Source organism: Herpailurus yagouaroundi, unplaced genomic scaffold (assembly GCF_014898765.1).
Source record: "Herpailurus yagouaroundi ecotype Mexico unplaced genomic scaffold, PumYag 29, whole genome shotgun sequence".
NCBI classification, from domain to species: domain Eukaryota; kingdom Metazoa; phylum Chordata; class Mammalia; order Carnivora; family Felidae; genus Herpailurus; species Herpailurus yagouaroundi.
The window spans coordinates 117,894,320-117,916,546 of record NW_024412377.1 but is presented as its reverse complement, the minus strand read 5'-3'; the positions used below and the strand labels follow the sequence as shown (position 1 = coordinate 117,916,546).

General features: G+C 39.6%; 1 protein-coding gene and 1 long non-coding RNA gene across 8 annotated transcripts in view; both read right to left on the bottom strand.

The window, feature by feature from the left end:
* Positions 1-22,227, bottom strand: part of PPP2R2B (protein phosphatase 2 regulatory subunit Bbeta) — a 515,907-nt gene that overhangs the window by 296,271 nt on the left and 197,409 nt on the right. Inside the window, exons 1-2 of one of the 7 annotated variants that reach the window (XM_040453572.1) lie at positions 22,139-22,225; positions 16,094-16,213 (exon numbers count right to left, since the gene is read on the bottom strand). The exons of the other annotated variants lie outside the window; for them this stretch is intronic. The gene's annotated coding sequence lies outside the window, so the exon portion shown is untranslated. Of the gene's footprint in view, positions 1-16,093; positions 16,214-22,138; positions 22,226-22,227 lie in introns of those variants that run through there. 7 annotated transcript variants of the gene reach the window in all.
* Positions 20,428-22,124, bottom strand: LOC121016169 (uncharacterized). The gene is made up of 2 exons (XR_005784142.1): positions 21,173-22,124; positions 20,428-20,647 (listed from the first exon to the last, which is right to left on the bottom strand). It is a non-coding gene; the product is annotated as an uncharacterized LOC121016169 (long non-coding RNA).

The window sequence follows — 22,227 nt, the reverse complement described above, 5'->3', positions numbered from 1 at the left end:
GAGAATGTCCCCCAGTTGAATAACAGGAGTCTTTGAGATTAAGGACCCACTGGGTATCTATATTGATTATTTTTTAAGACCTACAAATGCATGATTTTCTTGAATTTTCAGAACACCAATGATAAACAGAGGATTCTAAAAGTTTCCTACAAGAAAACAGAGGCCAAATATATTGCCATAACGTCTACTTACTTACTTACTTACTTACTTATTTATTTAGAGTAATCTCTACACCCAATGCGAGGCTTGAACTCAGGTGCCCATCAAGATTCTTTTAAGTATTATTTTCACAATTCCCAGAAGGTATCTGCTAATAGGTCAACCCAATGAAAAAGAGGCCAAGTCAGAAAACATACCGGAGTCAATTGGCTACTCTTTTTCTAGAATATAGATAGCACCAGGCCTTTGAGCAAAGGCAAAGTTGTTTACAGGGTGAAGAAGCTGCAGTGTGGAAGCAGGAAGAGCCATCCTTTACTGGGACTTTAGGGAAGGGGTAGGCTACGGTCTCTTCTAAGGGAGCGTTATGTCCTTGTTGCCACCTTCGCAACTTTCAAAAGTTATTCCAGCAGACAACATGGGTAAATACAACTGAAGAGGTCACACAGATTGAGGTACACACAATTTTGAAGTCAAATATGATGAAGAATCTCCCAATAAAGATTGGTGGCTTAATGGTGTTAAAATATCAAACAAATTCAAACCAAAGCACAGACCTCCCCTACATTTTAAGGCTCACTCTCTATTTCACTCTATCTCCTGAATCCCATTTATTCACTCATGAAACAAATACACATTCTATCTGAGGACCTTCCCTAGGCACTATGCCAGTGATGATGAATGAAAGAGAAAGTCTCGTCATGAAATGCTGTCTGTGAAGATAATGAAGAGGATTTGATGAGAGAAAAGAATGCAAAGGGGAGGGAGACTCACTTGGATGGAATGATCAGGGAAGGGCTCTCAAGCAGGTAACATTTCAGCAGATTCAACAGTCCAGCTATATGAAGGGGTGGTGTGATGGGTGGTGCAGTGCAAAACAGGGAACAGTAGTGTGAATACCCTAAGGTGGGAAACAGCTTGGGGTGGGGAGGGGGGCGCTCAAGGATCTGACATATTGGATCAAAGTAATGGAAAGGGAGGATGGCCCAAGATGAAACTGGAAGGGTAATGAGAACCATTAACACATTGGGCCTGTAGGCTATTGTAGGAAATTAGAGTAAAATCCAAGGTGTGATGAAAACCCTCTGAGGAGCTTAAAGCACAGCAGGGGGTGCCTGGATAGCTCAGTAGGTTAAGCATCTGACTCTTGATTTGGGCCCAGGTCATGATTTCAAGAGCCTCTTGTATGGCTCTGTGCTGAGTGTGGAGCCTGCTTGGGAATCTCTCTGTCTCTCTCTCTCTGCCCCTTTCTTGCTTATATATGCTACTGTGTGCGTTCTCTCTCTCTCAAAAATAAACAAATATATTTTTAAAATGCACAGGAGGGACATGAACTCATCGTGTATGGTCTTGTGTTTTATCTATTTAAGGATTTCATCATGTGTATTTTCCACAGGCATCTCAACACCAAAACCAACAGACGTCATCTTCCTTGCCCCAAGGGCTTCTTCACGTCTTTCCATGCCTCCCTTCACCCTCCAGTCCTTTCAAATATTTACTGAGAATAAACTCTTTGTCAAAATACTACCTGGGTCCCTAAAGTAGCCAAATGGCAAAAAATCACTAACTTAACATTTTCAGTTTCCTCACCCCGACATCCAATCAGCAACTACGTCCTATTAACAAATTACATCCTATTGCAAAATGTCTCTCTAATTCTTCCTCGTTCTGGAATTTTTCGCTGATTATTTAATATTAGTAATGGTAGCCATAGCACTATTGCTACAACTACTACCAGTACTATTTTTTTTAAAGTAGCTCCACACCCAACGTGGGTCTTAAACTCAAGACCCTGAGATAGAGAGTTGCAGGCTCTGTCGAGTGAGCCAGCCAGCCACCCCTGCTATAAGTGCTTCTAACAGTTCTTACTATGGAGCAGGCTTTGTTCTATGCATTTTATATAAATTAACACATTTATTTTTCACTAAATCCTAAGAGGTCTAGATCCACTGCCTCTTTACAGTGTTCTTACTGGTTGGCATTACTCCCTTCAAGCCATCCTACTCATTTATTGACAGACTAATTCTGCGGCGCGGCGCCCCCCGCCCCGCAAAGCTCTGACCAAGCTGAAGGGCATCTATGGTCCCTCAATTCCTTAAGAATGACATCTCGATTCCCTAACTTGGCTAGCACCCCCTCATGGTTTGGTTCTAATCTATACTTCCCAATTCAAAACCCACTTCCTGTCTACACATAATAGATTTTTGCTACACTGGAATCAATATATTTATAATTATCCTAATGCAGCAATTCTCAGATTATAGTCTGAGCACCTCTAGGGCTCCCTGAAACCCTTTTAGAGGGTCTACAAATCAACACTAGTTTATAATACTTAGAAGTGGTTTGCCATTTTACTCTCATTTCCTCATGAGTGTACAGTGGAGTTTTCCAGAGGCTACACAATGTGTGATATCACAACAGACCAAATACAGAAGCATAAAGGAGAACACAGCTGTCTTCTAGTAAGCCAGACATCAGAGAGATTTACAAAAAATATAAAGCAATGCTAGTCTTCTTACTAATATTTTGTTTTGAAAAATATAGTAACTTTTGGTAAAAGTACATTGTGGGTATTAACATGCAATGGATTTATTACTGTTATTTTAAAATGAATTAATAAATATTTCTAAAATCTGTTTTAATTTCTGATAAACTAAATATAAGAAGATAGTGACTCACATAATTAAAACTCCTTGGGGTCCTCGATCATTTTTAAGGTTGTAAAGGGGTCCTCGAATAGCTTGAGCACCATAGTTTGAATGGTTAGGAATACATGCTTTAAAATCAGATTGGCCTGGAGGTACTAAAAACTTATTGACCTCAGGAAAGTTAAGGTTACATCAGAATCCTGAGTTTCTTTAATAGCAAAATGAGAATCATAATCATCAACATTATAGGCTAATAGAACCAAAATACCTGAGCCAGAATTGGCACATGTAAATCTATAGCAAACGGGAGATTCTGACATTATCATGATCAATATAACAATCGTTTTTATTGTCATTTTCCGAATGTACTCTAGCCTTCCAGCTTCTGAGTTATTAGTGCATCTTATCTCTGTAGGGACTGTCCTCTTAGTGAATTTTTTTTACCTACTGAGAGCCAACAGAGGTAGGATAACATTTTGTAAGTTAGGAGGTGACTCTCTCTCACTCCTCCTTGGACTTATCATTCAGGCAGTAGGGATAGCTCCCTCTGTACACTCAACTCAGAACCAAAGAAGGCAGAACCCCAAAAACCAAAGTGTTATATTCTTTGTTTATTCGTTTCCAACTACGCTTTTATAACTTAGAGCAGGGATATTAATCTTAGAGTCTGGAGCCTGGGAGGGGAATAAAAAGGACTTTTGAAGATCAAAAGCTTGGCTTTTAATACTAAGCACCAATGCCTGGCAGATTGAAAGCTTGGCATTTATTCTATGAGGAAGAAAAAAAAGGGAAGAATGCAAGCGGATTGCATAAGAGCATTATTATGAAAGGAAACCAAAGTCTGACCAAGTGGCAGGAAGCATGAAGATCAGATGGGCAAGTCTACAGATTGGATGTCCCCTGAATTTCTGATAAGGCTCATTAAACTCAGTCCTGACATGGGGAGATGAGTGATAGAAATTACAGATAGATTATGGGAAATCTCACAGACAGCATGGGTTGGTGGCGGGGGGGGGACCAGTACCTCAAGATCTAAAGTATAGTCCAGAGGTTATAAACTTCTTAGAGATGGAGAATCCTCCTGTCTAACCAATGCGGGGCCTGAGTGACAGTTGTGACAATTGTTCATGTAGACTGCTGAGTACATCTGCTTGGAATTCCATAATCCCAGCATCAGTAGAAAGAGAATGCTAGAAGTTCCTATGACCCCTACAGTTCGAGAGAAAAGCAGCAACAGTCAAGAACATGCTGGTAGACCCACAGTTGCCAGGAGCCAAATGAACGTGTGGATATTGGACTGGAGGTCACTGCAGGACCACATTCAACAATAGCAGGTAATAACATCAACAGCAGGAAACAGAAAAAAGTCACACCCAAGCCAGGACTGAGAGAAAGTATAAACTAAACATATTTGATAAAGAACTTATATCCAGCCTATTTTAAACAACTCCTACAACCCCATGATAAAAAGACAGCCTGGTAAAAATGGGAGCAAAACAGGTGAAGATACTTAACCGAAGTAAATGTACAAATGGCAAACAAGGACATGAAAATATGTCAATATTATTAGTCATTAGGGAAATGCAAATTAAAGCCATAATGAAAAGTGCTGCATACCTACTAAAATTGCTAAGACTAACTGTATCAAGTGTTGGTGAGGATATGTAGAAACTGGCAATCTCACATGGTCATGGTGGGAGTGCAAAATTGCACTCTGGAAAATATTTGGTAGTTTCCTATAAACACACACCATTCAGTCCATTCATAGACATTTATTCAGGGGAAATAAAAACGTATGTCCACACAAATATTTGTATTTGAATGTTCATAACAGCTTTCATTCATAATAGCCAAAAATTAGAACAATCCAAATGTCTACCAACTGGTGAACATCGTAGTGCTTCCACACAATGTAATACCTTACTATTCAAGAACTAAAAGGAACTAACCACTGATCAATGTAATCCAGATACATCTCAAAATCTTGTGGTAAGTGAAAGAATCCAGAAACAAAAGGCTACATGCTGCATGATTCCATTAATACGATATTCTACAAAGACAAAACCATAGTGACAAATGACAGATCATCAGTTCCTAGTGCCAGACTGTGGGAAGAGGGAGTTGATTCAAAAAAGCAGAACTTCTTGAGGTAATGGAAATATCTTCTGTGCCATCCAGTATGGTAGTCCCTAGCCACAGAGGACTATTGAACACCTGACATACGGTTCTTAGGACCGAAGGATTGGATTTTTCATTATATAAAACTTAGATATAAATACAATTAAAAATTACAATGGAGGGGCACCTGAGTAGCTCAGTCGGTTAAGCATCCAACTTCAGCTCAGGTCATGATTTCACGGTTCGTGAGTTTGAGCCCCATGTCGGGCTCTGTGCTGACAGCTCAGAGCCTGGAGCCTGCTTCAGATTCTGTGTCTCCCTCTCTCTCTGACCCTCCCCTGCTCACACTCTGTCTCTCTCTCTCAAAAATAAATAAACATTAAAAAAATTACAATGGGGGCGCCTGGGTGGCGCAGTCGGTTAAGCATCCGACTTCAGCCAGGTCACGATCTCGCGGTCCGGGAGTTCGAGCCCCGTGTCAGGCTCTGGGCTGATGGCTCGGAGCCTGGAGCCTGTTTCCGATTCTGTGTCTCCCTCTCTCTCTGCCCCTCCCCCGTTCATGCTCTGTCTCTCTCTGTCGCAAAAATAAATAAATGTTGAAAAAAAATTAAAAAAAAAATTACAATGGAAAACTTTAAGTATGTTTGGAGCAAATTAGGCCATTTCATCTATTTCTTCAACTGTGAATTATATAAAATCTAAATACAAATCACATGTTTTTGATGCAAATGTTGTGTCTGAATTGTGATATCCTGTAAGGGTAAAATACAAATAAATTTCAAAGCATTAATGTGAAAAAAGATGTAAAACACCTTGTTGATATGTTTTTATATTGATTACATGTCAAAATAATTATATTTGGATATATTAAGTTAAATAAAACATATTATTAAAAATTAATTCACCCATTTCTTCTAATTTTTTTTAATGTGGCCACTGGAAAATTTTAAATTAAATTATGTGGGTTATATTATATTTCCATTGGATAGCAGTATTTTATATAACAATGGTGGTAATGGTTATAAGACTGTATGCCCTTGTGAAACTTATTGAACTGTACATTTAACTAGCAAATGTTATGTCACTTATACCCCATTCAACAGATTAAAATAAAAAGACAATATACATCAAACAACACCATCAGGAAGCCTGGTCAAGATGAATTACCTCTGGAGAGGGTAGAAATGAATTACTCTTGTGGGGTGGGGGGTACAAAATGAGTTTACCCCTGGAGTAGAGGATACAATGAGTAACACCGGGGAAGGACTTGACGTCTTTATGCCTTATGGGGATAAGATAAGTACCATCTGGGGTGAGGACAAGATGAGTTACAGCTGGAAGGCAGCACCACAGGGATAGAGGTCCATATGGAATACCAGAAAAAGTAAAATGTGCCTTAGCTGATGCCCATGAGGACAGAACAGGGATGCCATTCTGATAGGAAAAGGGGAAGGTACAGGATGGTTGCGTGTGTGTAAAATTGAATGTTTAGATCTTTAATTATACATTTAAATATGAAAGTCATTGGATTACCATGAAGTGGTGAGTACATCTTCTAATGTCAGCAAAAGTAGAAGTTAAAACCAATAAAGCTGCATTTTTGCACCAGTGAGTTGGTGGGCTATTGTGACTATATATTTTAAGCCATGAATATGCCCTGAAGTCAAATACTTTTTATACATTCCCACATTTTGTCTTTTGAAATCAAATGATATGATTCCTAAAGCCATGGTACCCAAAGTGACATAAGGTACCTTGGGCACCACAGCAAACTCACAGGGGTGCTGTGACAGATTTTAAATATTTGAAGGAAACACACCTGCCAGATGCCATGCAAACTGTTAGCGTGAAGTAGATCACAGTTTCAACATTAGATTGTGTTACAAGTCATATTTTGGCAAAGCTTAGTTTTCAGTGATTGCTATTTTGAACTAATTATGGTTCAAAAATTAATATGGAGGAGCAAATCTGGTTCCAAGTTTCAAGAAATTATTAAGGGCTCAACGGGTACCTGTTATTACTGAAAAATTAAATTTTTTTCTCAATATATATTTTCCCAAAATTCTACTAAATTATTTGGATGACAATTTGTATTAAGTTATTTGGAACTACTTAATAAAGAAACTATTAGATACCTCTTTTGCCTAGGAAGCAATGCCTGAGACAATAAGGGCTCTGGGAAGTGAGCAAGTGTAGAGATCTCTGCTCTTCAAGGTTCACATTACTGTCTCCACATTGTAGTTGAAGAAGCTGATAACCTGAGTATGGAAGAATTTGCCCAAGGGCAAATACTAGTAGATACCAGATTTAGGATTTAATTCCCTGCTCCCCTCAACATAAAAGTCATGCTTGTGACCTCCTAGGTCTGCTTTATGATCCTTCAGTGCAGCTCCTGGAGACAGTCACCCAAGGAAAGGCAGATGGTCCATGGAGAAGTAATAGTGGGACAGGAGTTCCCTTGGGGGTGACAGAGGGCAGAGGGAAGTCACAGAAAGAATCAGGGTCAGTGACCCCAGCTGTTTCTAACCACCAACTATTCCCGCAATTGAAATTTACACTGAGAGATTAAGTGACTTACTTGGGGTCCCAAGAGGACCTCATCCATCCTCCTAGAGTATGATATCCCACTCCCATTAAAACCTGAGGAAGAGGGAGTAACTTAGTATTAAGTCAAGCAGCTCTCGAATTCAGTTCATTAGCTCCTTGGATGTTCCTGGATTTTTATTCTAACCTCAATATACTTCCAGGAATGACAATGTGACCCTTTTCTTATCCTGATGGTCTGGGAGCATTTTCCTCACAATTACACATGTATTACTATCCTCTTAGGAGGTCAGTAAAACCTTTTATTTAAAAACCTGATTTATTTGCATCCATAATCTTCCTCTTAGTTAGACAATCTGCATTATACCCTCATATGATATATTTTTAACTAGCCTTTCCAAAATATGGAAGGACTCCTCCTTAATAACAGAAGGCATTAACTATCTTAAACAGGAACCCATTTGCAGATTAAATTTGCCAAAAGGTCAGCTTGCAGCTGCCACTGTGTGGCAAACCCCACGTGTCCTCTGTGTCACATACTGTGACATATCTCGAGAAGAGTCAGGGTCTTTTCCAGTCTGCTGATTCTCTGTTTCAATTAGAATAGATTTAAGAGTCCCCAAGCTCTGGTTTCTAGGTGGCCTTGCACAATATTATTCATAATTCAATCATACCTGTGCTGATAACAGATTGCATTTATACCACCCCACAAAAAAAGCCCAAACAGATTAAGGACTTCCCTATGGCTAATTTCTTTAGCAGTTTCATATCTGATTGACATCCATTTATCTAATTGCAGCTAGGAGATTTAATTTTCATTTTGTTGGCTTAGAATTAACGAGAAAACCTGTTTACTTTTTAAATATTTGACTCATTCTTTTTCATCTCCTGAATAATATTGAGATAGTCCATTCCATGCGGTGAATACTATATTTTATCAGTTTTCATTCTCTGAATTCATTTCAGCTGAGTCTAGCTGGTTACACTTTGAAGCCTAATGTGAAATTTAATCTTTCATTGCAAAGAATTTCATTTTTATGGGAGGCCAACAATGAGGCAGGCAGCAGCGTGTTCATTTGGAAATCCAGAAAATTTTAGAAAAAGAAAACATTTTAAAGAGCTCTTCATCCCTTAGTTCGAAACCTACTTTGATTATTCATGAACTTCTAAGTAACGTGGGATGGTTTACTTAACCCAGATTTGAGACAAATGAGGTGCCTAGCACGCAAAACGTATGGTGTTCACTCTCAGGGCTGTGGCACCACCTGTGAGTGAGTACCTCCTTCCTTAACTTCTGTTCCATAGGCTCGCAGCTTTCTTCCTTCCACTCCTGGCTCTGATCTCAGAGCATCCCTTGCTTTATATCTGACAAAATGTGCTGATACTAGCAACCTTCCTCATGGTGGTGTAGTGGGGATGAAATGAAATAATTCACACCAAGCCCTTAACAAGTTGTCTGGCACATAGTAAGTGTCTAGAAATGTTCAATGATGTTACTATGAATAGTATGTTATTGTGATGGACTGAATTGTCCCCTGCCCCCATTCATATGTTGAAGCCCAAATTCCCAATGCAATGGTATTTGGAGGTGAGACTTTGGAGAGCTGATCAGGATTAGATGAGGTCATGAGAATGGGGTCCTCATGATGCTTTTAGTATCATAAGATGAGAACTTATGCGGAGAAAGAGGGACCCTTTTGCACTGCTGGTGGGAATGCAAACTGGTGTAGCCACTCAGGAAAACAGGATGGAGATTCCTCAAAAAATTAAAAACAGAACTACCCTATGACCCAACAATTACAATTGTTGATTCAAAGGGGCATATGTACCCCAGTGTTTATAGCAGCACAACAGCCAAAGAATAGAAAGAGTCCAAATGTCCATTGGCTGATAAATGGATAAAGAAGATGTGGTATATATATACACAATGGAATATTATCCAGCAATCAAAAAGAATGAAATCTTGCCATTTGCAACTATGTGGATGGAACTAGGGGGTATTATGCTAAGTGAAATTAGTCAGCGAAAGACAAATATCATATGTGTTCACTCATATGTGGAATTTAAGAAACAAAACAGATGAACATAAGGGAAGGGGAGCAAAAATAAGATAAAAACGGACAGGGAGACAAACCATGAGAGACTCTAAAATACAGAGAACAAACTGAAGGTTCTGGTGGGGTGGTGGGTAGAGGCACGGGCTAAATGGGTGATGGGCATTAAGGAGGGCACTTGTTGGGATGAGTGCTGGGTGTCATATGTAAGTGATGAATCACTAAATTCTATTCCTGAAATCATTATTACACTATATGTTAACTAACTTGGACTTAAATAAATAAATAAAAAAGAACAATGAGGATGGAGATCTATGGAAACTTGAAAATCTAAAGTATGACAATTTCATAGTCTACAATGAGTTTATTATACAGAAGTAGACAATTCTATAATAGCCCCATAATCCAGACTCTGATAGAATTTAAAAATTATTAGCCAAATGAATGTTTCAACAAACATATCTCTATTGATTTTTAGCTTCTGTCTGTAAATGTCTTGTGCTCTTTGATACAAGAGTCAAGATACAAGACTGTACAATGTCTCGTACTCTTTGATACAAGAGACAAGACATGTCCACAAGGTTCATATTCATGAAATATAATAAATATGTTCATTATATTTCATATTCATGAGATAAAAATAAGTCCTGGGAAAAAAAAGACGAGGAGAGCTTGCTCTATTTTCTACCATTTGAGGACATAGCAAGAAGGTAGCTGTATGCAAGCCAGGAAGAGGGCTCTCACCAAAACGTGATCATTACAGCACCCTTACCTTGAGGACTTTTACTCTCCAGAACTGTGAGAAATAAATTTCTATTGTTTAAGCCACCCAGTCTATGGTATTTTATTATGGCAGCTTAAACAGTCTAAAACAGTTATGTCATATTATGTGATTTGATTGTGCTACACCTAGCCTTTCAGTGGTTTCTTAGGCTCTTTTTAGAATAAAGTAGAAAACCATTAACATGTCCCTAAAACCCAGAATGGTCAGGTCCCTGCATATCCATCCAGGCATATCTTCTAATACTCTTTCTGCAAATCCCTGCACACCAATCACACTGGTCTTTTGGGTTCGTGAATGCACCATGTCATATCTCCCTCTGTCTGCTACAGGTCCTTTGTTTAGGCTGTTCCTAGTCTAAAATGCTTTAGCATCCTTTTCCACACAGTTAACCCCTTCATACTTAATATTACACTCCATCATTTCCTTAGGACTTCATGCAGATCTGTCAGACATTTTCTTGGTTTTAAAAATAAATCACAGTTGGTCCTTATGTATCTATTTATCTGTTTATCTGATTACCATCTCTCTCTCCCACTAGATGTTAAATTCCAAGAGGGCAGGAATTCTTTCTGCTTTGATTGGCAATTTGCCCTCAGCACAGTAACTTGGAATCAATGGGTGTACCATAAATAATTGTTTAGTGATTGGTATAAAAATAATATTGTCCCTGCTCCATCTTTGATAAGGCTATCCTCAGCCTTTTGTATTAATAGTTCTAAAAGGTTCTGGGACCAATTCTGATGTAGGGGACTGGTTTCTCCATACAAACCAATGCTTGGACATCAGCTGGTTATGTTAAATTCAACTCAATTCTGACACTATCTACCATATACATTTGAGGTTCCCTCCTTACATTTGATTAATTTGCTATAGAAGCTCAAAGAACTCCAAGAAACATTTTCCTTAGTAGATTACCAGTTTATTATGAAGGGATATAATTTAGGAATAGCCAGATGAAAGAAGGTATGGGAAAAGGGTGTAGAGCCCCCATGAACTCTCTGAGGGTAATGCTTTCCGCAAATCTCCATGTATTCACTAACCAGGAAGCTCCCCAAACCCTGTCTTTTGGATTTTTTATGGAAGATTAATTACATAGGCATCATTGATTAAATAATTGACTGCTGGCAATTGAAATAAACCTTCAGTCCCTCTCCCCCTCCCTGGAGGTTGAGCTGGGACTAAAAGTTCCAACCACTGGTCACATGCTTGTCTTCGATGGCAACCAGCCCCCATCCTCTAGTGATTTCTAAAAGTCACCTCATTATATAACAAAAGACACTTATGGCTCTCACTGTTTAGGAAATCCCCAGGGTTTTGGGAACTCAGTGACAAAAGTAGGGATAAAGACCAAATATACCTATTTCTTACGGTAAGTTACAAAATCACAAGTTCTTATTGCTTATTTTCCAAGTAGTGAGCCCAAATGATTCCTCTTTCTATATGGCCACACTTAGTTCCTATTTTCTTCCATAAACAGTCATCTTCTTTGCATGTTTATTAGTTCACCACTGTTTGTTGAGCATCTAGAACAGGTAGCACACTAAATTCGGCTGGGTATACACAGTGAATACAGGCACACTCTCTGCAGTTAGGCTGTTATCAGCATAGTGTGGTGGGAGGCAAATCATTGCACAAAGCTCCAATTTAAGTATACATAACTTCAGTTCCCTAGGAGAGGGATAAGATACCCTAAGGAGAATGGTCTTCTCATTTGAGGAACCAGTGGTCACTTCCTACATGAGGTGACTCTGAGCTCTAACACCTAAAGAATGAGTAGGAGCTATAAAATGAAGAGTAGAGGGGAGAAAACCAATATTCTCACTGACTGAGAGCAAGAAGAGAGGAAGGATGCTGAGGCATTCTGCATATTTGCAAAAAGGGGACCTAGTCCATAATCTTTTCTGTTCTTTCAATATTCACTTGTTCATTCATTTATTCACTTATTCATTCTCACTCATAACAAACACTTAGTAAGTCACTGATATGTGCTAGGTATTACCTTGGCATGGAAATATCATAGGAAAAAAGATGAGTCCCATGCTCTTTGGGAGACTGCATACTGTTATGTTAAAATCCTATCTGTGCCTAAGGAACTTTCACTTAACATGCAGGAAATGTTGTTGAAAATATCATGTGTTCAGTCCAGTAGGCAAATCCCTACCTAATGTTTCATTTCAGCCATTCTTGAAGTGTAGTTGTTGTGTAGAGACTGTCTATTCATGAGGGTAGCCTGTTTTGGAGGTAAGCTTGAGTTTATATTTCGCTGAAGAGTCATTTGCTATGAGCTGAGAAGCACAAATACAGACAAGTACTTAACACAAAAACCAGGCTAAACAAATACTTGTTCTTGTTATCATCACTTAGGATGATGGGAGAATGCAGAGAGAAAGAAGTAGAGTTTTGGAAAAGGTGTTCTTCACATGTAACTGGCCTGGAGGAATAGGCCCTGTGTTCGAGAAAGGCAGGGAGGATCCCTGAGGCTTACTATTATCTCCCATTACTACTGTGACTGGTCATTTTAGACCAAACTTTCAAACTAGTCCTACCCAAGGCAGAAATACTCAAGGACATTCTCTACTTAGTAAGGATAGAGAGAAATAGAGGCCAATATGGATTTCCAGGAAGACAAAAAATTCTCTTTGCATACTAGGCCTCCTCTTTTATTTCCTGATTTTCAATGATTTTTCTAAATCTGTCACATTGAAACAACTCCCTCAGCCCCCCAATCTCCCAATTACCATTACCCATAAGGACCCTATAAGACATTGTTCTTGACTTATATGATTATCTCTATTTTTAAAAGATGAAACTGAATTGAGACATGGAGAATTTGAGGAACTTGACCATAATCTCAAATAAATACAATAAATATATTTTTGTTACCACTCAGTAATTTAAGGACTAAAAGCTAAATTCTCAATTCCTGAATGAATTTAAACTATAAGCAGATATCCTTAAAAGCAATGGGACTATTTAATCCCAATTTACCTCCTGTGTTCTACTGAAATGGAGTTAGTTAATGCCCTGCACTTGCCACTTATGGGGTCTTTGGTAGGATTTTCAGCTGGGGCTAACCCAATTCCAAATCTATGGGTTACAAAGAATCAGCAGAGAAAATGACATATGGTGGAGAGCAGGTGGCTTTGAGAGACAATATTAGCTATGTATATATGAAATCACAACAAGTATAAATATTTAATTTCTAATGTTTGAAAGAGAAAAGAGGGTTTCTTTGAAAGTGGACTTTAATGCATATGTAAATTAATTATAATTCATGACATTCCTCACACAAATCATTATTCCAGAAAATGATGCAATCATTTCAAATCAATATTGACATTTTGGATGTTACAATACTTTTAAAGATTTGTTGAAGTATAGTTTCTCTTTCCCCTAAAGAGGGCCTTCTATCATGAGCAAGAAAGCTAGATGAAATGCAAAAAAAAGTCACACAGTTTTCATATGTCAAGGTAGTGTAACTTGAGTTCATAGACCATCCATGGGGGCCATTGGGAAGCAATGGTTAGGTTGGTGGCTGTTTACACAACTATACCACTGGACTGCATCCTGGTGCCTTGTTACAACTTATACAAAGGTCACACTCAAAAGCTAATGGTCTGTATGTTTTCATGGGCACATTTCTTATCTCTGGTGACTTCCATTTTCAGGGTGTGTCACAACTATCTCCAAATTTGATGTCATGGCACAAACCGCTTAACAAAGTCCTCCAAATGTGGTAACTAATTAGATATCCACAGGAAGTAATGAAGCTGTTGCTGTTGCAAAAATATATTGTTGACCAGGTCGGCCCTGGGTGAAGTATGAAACATCAGTGGATGAGGACACTGGGAAAGAATAAAAGTCATACGCTGGTGAATAAATATCATAGGAAGGGGTTTTACAACAAAGTCATCTTCTTTGGCTACATGATGATGCAGGAAGCAGATTTGGTAGTGAAATGGGAGATCCAAAAAGCCCTATGAGGACTTGGCCCATCTTGTGTGGTACAATTTGGGGTAAAGGGTCTTCAAGTCACCCTTTAGCTCAAAAGTATCTCCCTGGCTAGCCCACCACCCTTTGCATCAGAATTGACATTTGCTTCCACAAAAGCCATTCTCATTCAGATGTCTCAGAATGCATGCATTCTGGAGCTAAAAGCCAAGGTATTATTTTTCTCTTTCCATTTTACTTTTCCTCCAAATCTATTTTATCAGCAAATCCAGCAAATGTACTTTCTCAAATAGCCCTCAAATATGCCCTTGTCTATCTTCACCGCTACCCCTTTATGTCTAAGGCACCATCACCATCCCCTTCTCATTGGACCTCCTGCTTCCACTTTTGTCCCTTGAAATCTATACTGCACAAGTAGCTAGAGAATAACATTTTTAACAGTTATGAATTAGATCATGCCATTCTTCTGCTTAAAATCCTCCAATATCTTCCCTTGGGCTCAGAATAAATTCCAAACTGCTTATCCTGGCATTCAACTGAAAACATTCTTCCCACAGCCCTTTGCAAATCTAGCTCGCTCTCATTCATGTACCTTTTCCCTCTCCCATCCCATCAATCAAAAGAATTTATCCTCCCTACGCACCTCCCTCTCCCCCCCCCCCCCCCCCACAGCACATACTGCCTCCACTGTTAGGACTTCTTCATAAGTTTCCTCTCTGTGAAATGTCAGCACCCTAGACATTAAGGCTATATCATCAAGCTGCTGTACCTTTACCTGAGTTTAGCTGTTGCATTCAGGTGCTGACTTAGAGAAGGAATCTGCTCTAACAATGGATTAACTGCCCTTTGTTCCCTGACAGGATATGATTTTGTTTGGTTCATATATTATTATATATTATGAGCCACTGTACCAAAAATTAACTTCTATTAACTCCGTCCCCTCTACCCCAATTCTTGTGCTTGCTTCCTCTTTGCTGATGTTTAAAAATCATTAACAAAAACAAAGGAAACCTCCATCTCCACACTTCCACTGCCTCTTTCTTTCCTCATCCCTTTTTTGAAAGCCAACCATCTTAAGAAAACTTAGACCTTATTATCCTAAAAGCTTCTTGTCTTTCCAGGGATGATAGAGGAGTCATTTATAGAAACTGGTCTTGTAAAACACATGACTTTCACTTTGGGGCCAGCTACGACTTCCACTGAAAGCTCCTTGAAGACAGTGCATTAGTATAACATCTCTAAAGGAAATCAATAACTTTATTCACTTTGAAGTGGTTTATACAGCATCTGTCCCATAGTTAGTATTCAAATATTTGTTATAAACACCACGTAATCCACAACAAAAAGAGGCAAAGTGTTAAAATTTTAAAATGGTATTTTAGTTATTTAAATTCTTTCCAACCCAGAAGAATAAAAAAGGAAATTCTAACCAGATGTTACTTTTTTTTTCCATCACTCAGAGAACATTCTATCTCTCTGAGGATATAGTATGATCTCATCATATACATAGTTAATCAAATGATTATAAGTATGCATACTCAGTAGAGAGTGACAGAGAAAAAAAGTTATTCCTCTGCATCCTTCTATGTCCTGGTTGCTGTTGTAACCTCATAACCAAACATAATATGGGGCATATGACTGGCATCTAAGATATATGGATTAAATGAATCAATGCACACAGCTAATAGGTGATAGAGCCAGGATTCTAAGCCAGATTGTCTAATGACAAGCCTATGTCCCAGAGCTAAACTATATTGGCTTTCTTCATTTTTCAGAGTAACTGTGTTGTTTATTCTGGTGCTATTCTTTGAGGCGTATGCTCTCCTAGCTGTCATTACCTGTGTTGGTGTTTTTCTCACCAAGTGCCTGTAGGTGCCTCAGGTGGGGTCATTCCTTGTATGACATTTCTCAGAGCCAAGAAAACAAGTATCGCTGCTCACTGGTGTCCATCAATTATTCTGTGTGCAATTAAGAAATACAATTTATAGATAAGAATCCTTACTTATAGACAGGCTCAAAGTTATTCCCAAGGACATGCTGTTAATGGCAGAGTTATTTTCAGAACCTAAGTGATTTGGTCTCTTCACATTCTCTTATGAACAAAAAGGGCTACAAATAAATGATCTGTCTCCTGGATGCCCGTCCATATTCTAACACCACAGTGACTGCCAACTTTGACCATTTAGTCCTTCAGCCCAATCTTACTGTATACCCTAAATGTAGCCACACCAGAGGACAAGGAACGTGAACAGTCTAATGAATGGAAGAATGTTAAGTTCTTCTTTCCTCAGCTTTTACTGAGCCCTGACATTATATTTGCTACCCGAGGACGTAAAGTATTTATTTAATAGTAAAGAGCCAGGCAATCTGACATCTCCCTCAGCCAAAACAAAAGTTAATCATCTCAAGCACGTATGGACCCGTGTCACTTTGCAACCTACCTGTGCTTTTCATAGGGGCTCTCAAACTGTGAGCTTCCCCACCCCACTGCCTTTTCTCAAAAACATATAATCTGGCCCACCTGCATTTTTGTATTTAGGTCCCGGCAAAGAAACCATTATGAAATTGACAGAGCTGCCAGAAAGTAGGATGACTTCACTGCATGTGAATTCACTGAGGAGGTTGTAGGCAGAGGCGTGGAGAAAGAGGAGGAAGAATATACATGAAGTGAAATTTGCCTTTGGGCTTCCCACCTCTTTCTCCATGGTGTTGAGAATGGTTCTACAAACCTTTCAGAATTAACGTGTTTGCTCCATAACAAACTAACCTAAGTCTCTTCCCATAGAGCACAGAGAGACTTTGGCCTTTTAACTCAAGTTGGTAATGCCAAAAGTAATGAAGAACTCACAGATGATAACAACAGCACATACCATTTACTGAGTGGCGAGGAGGTACTAACACTATGCTAAGCCTTTGTACACATTATTTTATTCAATCCTTACAACTCTTTCCCATGTCACTCCCACAGAGATGCTTCAAGGACTCCCCATTGCCTTTAGGATAAAGTCCAAATGACAGAGTTTATGAGGCCCTCTAAGACGCCATCAACCTTTGCATGTCTCAACCTCACCTTGCACACTCTGCACCTCCCTTGAATGTTTTGGTTTTATCTGTACTCGAACGCTTTTGGTTCTTCTTATGTTTTGTGTTCTTTCTTGCCTACAGGCTTTTAAATACATTCCCTTGAGAACACATTTCTTGTACTCTTCACCTGGTTAATTTGAACTTTCCCTCAAAATTTTAAGATTTTTTTTCGTGGGAGACTTGTCTCCAGTTCCACCTAGGTCGGGTTCTCTGTTGTTGCTTCCATGATTCATTCTATTTCCTCTTTTGTAACTCAATACCTGTAGTGACTAGTTAGATATGTACCTTTCTAGTAGATTTAACCTTTGTGAAGGCTGGCAGGCTACATGCCTTCTTATTAAAGTTGTTTCCCTAAGATTGAACTAATTGCCTGTCATATGAGTAGACCTGAATAAATGAATGGAAATCAATTATATACAAAATATATATTTGAGTATTTCCATTTCAAAGATGAGGAAACAGATTAAGAGGGGCTAAATAACTTGCCCAAAGATATACACCGAGCCAATGGTGAGGCTAAGCTTTGAACCCAAGACTGATGCCCAAACCCAAGTTTACAATCACTCCACAGCACTGCCTTCTCAAAATATCCTCCAACCCTAACAGGAAAAATAAAGAGAATTACTATGGAGTATTTATCTTACAGAAAAATTGAGTACAGAAAGCTGCTGGGATTCTTGAAGGTGGTCTTCCACTCATCTGATTTCAAAGCTACCTGAGAGATGCTGGGTGATTCTGAGTCTTTCTGCACCTTGGGCAAAATGGAGTGCTTTCCCCAAATATGGCTTCTGTCTCTCCACTATAGGTGGTAGCGGATAACAGGCAACGCATAGCTACAACTTTTAGTTCTTCCCACAGATCTACATGAAAAAAGGGAAAGTGAGTTTCTCACATTCTGGGAGAGGTTGCCCAGGCAACAAAGAGCCAGAGTGACAGACCACCCAGTTGAGACATGATGCAGTAATCTGCACATTCTCCCATATTGATGCCCACTTCCACGAGGCAGTAACCAATTACTGTCATACATCTTTTCAATGAGGCAACACTGAGAGATTCACCTGTCCCAACGGGACGCAGCTTGTAAAGAGGTCCCCATGGACAGCTAACCAGTATCTCCAGAACCTGCTACATGCTCAGGTGAAAAGCCTTGTGTTTAATTTATAGATTATGCCAGAATGACAGCTCTAAAGCTGAAAACAGTTCAGTAGTCCCAATTTTGTGGCTTGTAATAAGACAAAAATGGCTATTGAATTAAATATTAATATTCAAAATTAAGTTAGTCCACTTTGTATATAATGGCAACCCCTGACACAGCTCTTCCACTTAACAGCTGTGTGATTTTTATACGTTAATCAAGAATTTGTTCATCTATAAAATGGGTTTATAGATATAATTACCAATGGGATGTGTGTGTGTGTGTGTGTGTGTGTGTGTGTGTGTGTGTGTGTCTGTGTGAAGAGCCAGTGAGAAAATACACGTAAAGCACTTAACATATGGTGCATAATCAGCACTTAATAAATGAAAGTTATAGTAATTATTAGAATATATTTGAGTCCCTGAAAAGGTTGTTAGAGAGAAGCAGACTATTCCTTTGAGTCTATCCGCTAGTTTAAGTTTAGTGCAGAAGCAAGTCAGCATCATGTCTACCCCCGTAATAACCAGGGATGTGGGCTATAAACCCCTTGTGGCACAGGCTGTCTTCACTGTGCACTAGAAAGCCTTTGCCAAGCTTAATACAGTGTGAGGCACACAGTGTGTGCTCAAGAAATGCTTGTTGAAGCTGTCAACAATGAGATGTTCAGGCAGTTCAAAGCACCGTAGGCAGTGGATCTTTAAAGGAAACTGTACCCTCCTAGGAGTCATTAAATGAGTTCTTCAGGGAGGGCAGTAACAACATGCCACCTGATTGCTTTGTTCAGAAGTACTTTCCAACTGAGTTACCCCAGAAGAGATGCTGTTTTTTGCTACATAACTACAGGACTTCCAGTCCCTACTAGGAAATGGCTTTTCAGGATGGCTTGCATTACATTTGTCTATGGAGGGGAGAGAAACACAGAGCAGGATGAAACTTCTACCAATCTGCTCGCAGCCTCTGGCATACCATTATATCCTATTATGCTCTGGTGTGTGTGTGTGTGTGTGTGTGTGTGTGTGTGTGTGTGTGTGTGTTGGAATGAATATATCAGCAGTGCCCACATACCTCTGAAAATCAGGTCCAAATCTCATTCAGTTCTATTAGAAAATTATTCTTACAGCATGACATAGATTCTCTGAAAGTATTTTATCCTTTAAACACCAAAACCTCTTCAGTGAAAATTAAAATGGAAAATGTGTAAAGGAGCAGTTCTCTAAATGAAACCATTTCTGGCTAAGCAGACCACATTAGCCAGTGGTTCTGGTCTTTGTTCTTGAGTAAAAAATTCAAGAGAGGGGTAAACCAGAACGAATAACCTCCAAATGCTAATTTTGCAAATCCTAGTTTTTGCTATTTTGGAAAACAAACCACATGATATAGCAATTAATAAAAGATATCGTGTCTTATTAACGTTCATACAGTAATTACGAAAATCGCAAATCCATCTGCTAAGTAGTCAGCAAACAAGACAAACGACTGAGCTCCGTTAAACAGATTACCAGCAGCCTATGGGAGTATAATCTAATAGCCCCATTCTGAGCCATGAATAAGGCAGCTACTCTCTTTTACCCCGTGGACAGGCCACAACAATACCATCTCACACACAAGGCAAGACAGAGCAATGGAGACATCCGGCAAGTCGCCCTCTCTGGAGAGAATGTAGTCGTAAGTAAGTGTCAATGTTACTCATGTAGCTTGCTCTTACAGCCTTTGTACTGACACTTAAGAGTTGGTTTCTGGGGCGCCTGGGTGGCTCAGTCGGTTGGGCGTCCGACTTCGGCTCAGGTCATGATCTCACAGCTCGGGGGGTTGAGCCCTGCGTCGGGCTCTGTGCCAAAAACTCAGAGCCTGAAGCCTGCTTCGGATTCTGTGTGTCCCTCTCTCTCTGCCCCTCCCCTGCTCATGCTCTGTCTCTGTCTCAAAAATAAATAAAAACATCAAAAAAAATTTAAAAAAAAAAAAGAGTTGGTTTCTTGAAAAGACCCAAAAGATGTCTCCTAAAGTTAAACACAAGCCCAGGAGTTTCTGCATGTAAAATGCCCATCAGGGAGGCTCTTCGGCTCCCCTCACAGAAAAGTTTCATCTTCCTGCAAACTTCTGTCATTTCATCTCTATTTCTCTTCCAACATTCAGTATCTGGACACGTTTCATGGCTCCTCTTCTTGACAGGCATCTGAAGAAAAGAAGCCATGTCTTACTACCCTATGACAACAATAACTACCACTATGACTAGTTGTGATTGAGATAACTACCATTTCTTGGGACTATAAATGTGCCAGTCACTGGGGGCAAATGTTTCATTTTCTTAAATTTATTTTTTGTCATGTGATATTCGCAACAGACCCCTGAGGTAGGCACATCCTCCCTTTAGATGTTAAGCAGTTGAGGCCCACAAAAACTGAGGGAAAGACATGGGATTCATGTCTAGGTCAGAGAGACTCCGAGGCCTGTGTTCTGAAACACCATGCTACACTTTATATAGCCCATGCAGCATCTAGGTCAAGTACACAGCAGGTGTTGATAAATGTCAGTGGAATCAGTGAATACCTTAACATCAATTCACTCCTTAGTCCCCTTGGTAATTGAGGTTCAATCCTTATGGATTCTGCTTTCTTGTGCATTTTTCCCAGGTGTGCATGGGGCTCAGAGTTATAATTTCTACTGGCTATCCAAAAATGTCAAGAAGAGCTTCCCTTACCTTTTTTACATCAGAAAATAAACACCTTTCTGGGACTCTACCTCCTACTTCAGTGACTGCCAGGATGATCATTCACAACTGGGCTCAATCGATGGCTTTTCATTTGTATTGGTGCCACTCACATGTTGGACTATACTAGATGGTAGGAGGTGGCCCAGTGTTCCCGGCACCTCCTCCCTGCTCTCTTCAACATCCTGGCTCTAGGGTCACATGGAGGGGAGTTCAGGGCCTACTGGTCACTGACTTCACAATAGTCAATGTTTACCATTGGTAGGAATAGTGGCCTTTTGATGCCTTCACCCTCTGAGCACACAGTGTTCTCTCTCCATCTGGTAACTGCTTCTAACTTGCAGCCCACTCAGCTCTAGAGGAGAACCCTGATTGCTTTAAGCCAAGCAGCACATCCCATTGGCCTTTTCACTGTAATTAACTCAAGTCAGAAGATGTGGTTCAGGTGAATGATAAAGGAGGAAATGTCTGCTGGGGGCTTCTGGGGAGAATGCTTTCTAGCTCAGCGAACTTTAAGGAAAGCAATTCTCTCTCTCCTTGCTGGACATTTACACAGAATAAGAAAGATCAAGGTGTGAGAAGTCATTCTGGAACTCTGAAGAAACACAACCTTAGGGTTAAACAAGATACCAAGACAACCAAGGAGAAAAAGGAAGATAAAATGTTTTTGATGATACAACGGAGCCACTTAAGCCTTGTTTCAAAGCTTGGACTAGTTCTTTATTTTTCAGCTACTCGAGGGTCTAAGTTCCCTTTTTGAATTAAGCCAGTTTTGACCTAGATTGTCTCTGACTTGAAACCAAAAGATTCATAATATTCATGGGTGACAACTTGGTTCCATGTTCATCATCACATTCACTTATTATTATTATTTTTTCAGAACAGCAAGTATGACAAGGGTCTGAAGGACCAAAGGGGACCCTTGCTTATCATAAAGTGTAAGCAGGCAAAATTTACCTGTCAGAGCCTGAGTAGAGCTGGCTGGCCTGATTTAGGGCCATGATCTCACAGAGTGCTCTCCCGTGTGTCCGACTGCATCCCAGTCA